At 39.5% G+C, this 1,308-nt stretch overlaps 1 protein-coding gene across 2 annotated transcripts in view; it reads left to right on the top strand.

Moving 5' to 3' along the window:
• The window catches only part of LOC105529876 (serine/threonine-protein kinase WNK1), a 163,518-nt gene that overhangs the window by 143,513 nt on the left and 18,697 nt on the right, over nucleotides 1–1,308 (top strand). The gene's annotated exons all lie outside the window — the stretch shown is intronic.

A 1,308-nucleotide genomic window follows, 5' to 3' on the forward strand; every position in this document is an offset into this window, starting at 1 on the left:
TGCCTCAGCCTCCCAAGTATCTGGGATTATAGGCATGCATCACCATACCTCGTTAATTTTGTATTTTTAGTAGAGACAGGGTTTCTCCATCTTGGTCAGGCTGGTCACCAGCCTCAGGTGATCCACCCGCCTTGGCCTCCCAAAGTGCTGGGATTATAGGCGTGAGCCACCACGCCTGGCTGAAAGATGGAATATTTTTATAAGTGGTTTAGAACAACTCGAAAGCCATCTTGAAAAAAGCAAAGGTGGATCACTAGCCTAGACATAAGTAAAGTCCAAGTGGACCAAAGATGAAATATTGTATCATAAAATAGTATTATATGAAATCATAAGGGGATTTTTTTCAACTGTCTAGAACAGGGTTGACAAACTTTTTTTCTGCAAAGGGCGAGACAGTACAAATTTTAGGCTTTCTAGACCATATAGTCTCTTGCAACTTACTTAGATCTCAAAAGTAGCAGTGGACAATACATAAATAAATAAGTTTGTGTTTCAATAAAATTTATCTACAAAAACAGGCAGTAGGCTGAATTTGGTCCGTGGATCAGTTTGGAGTTCTCAGATACGTTTAATAGAGGTGTTAAGTTCAATGTCTAATCCAGAAGCAAGTAGTAATAGATATAAAATTTTCTTCATGGAAGAAAAGTGCCATTGATTGCAAAGATAAATGAAAACCTGGGGAAATATATATATTTGTGGGAGGGGGAGGGGTATGTGTAGTCATATCACAAAAAGAATTCGTTTTGCTAATATAGAGTTCCTAAAATTCAATGTGAACCAAAAAACAATCAGAAGATACAGAAAAGGAAACTTAGACGTGAAAGTATTTAACATCCGTAATGATAGAAATACAAAGTAAGGCTACAGCTGATAGCAGTTCCCACCTCTCATTGGTAAATTCAGGGGTTTAATAGCCACAAGTGACTTGAGACAGCCTCTGTGGGGATCAATTTATAATAGTGATGTCTACTGCAGTCTTAAATGGAAATAATTCAGCACTTTCATTACGGTGTATTTATTGTACAGATCTATAAGAAAATATTTATTTTTAAAATAGCAAGAAATTCTGGGCCGAGCATAGTGGCTCACGCCTGTAATCCCAGCACTTTGGGAGGCCAAAGCAGGTGGATTGCTTGAGCTCAGGATTTTGAGACCAGCTTGGGCAACATAGTGAGACCCCCATCTCTGCAAGAAAATTTTAAAATTAGCTGGATGTGGTGCTATGCACCGTTGTTCTAGCTTCTCAGGAGGCTGAGGAGGAAGGATCACCTGAGCCTGGGAGGTCGAGACTGTGGTGAGCTGTGATGG

The sequence above is a fragment of the Mandrillus leucophaeus genome, unplaced genomic scaffold (assembly GCF_000951045.1).
Source record: "Mandrillus leucophaeus isolate KB7577 unplaced genomic scaffold, Mleu.le_1.0 Scaffold79, whole genome shotgun sequence".
Classification (NCBI taxonomy): Eukaryota; Metazoa; Chordata; class Mammalia; order Primates; family Cercopithecidae; genus Mandrillus; species Mandrillus leucophaeus.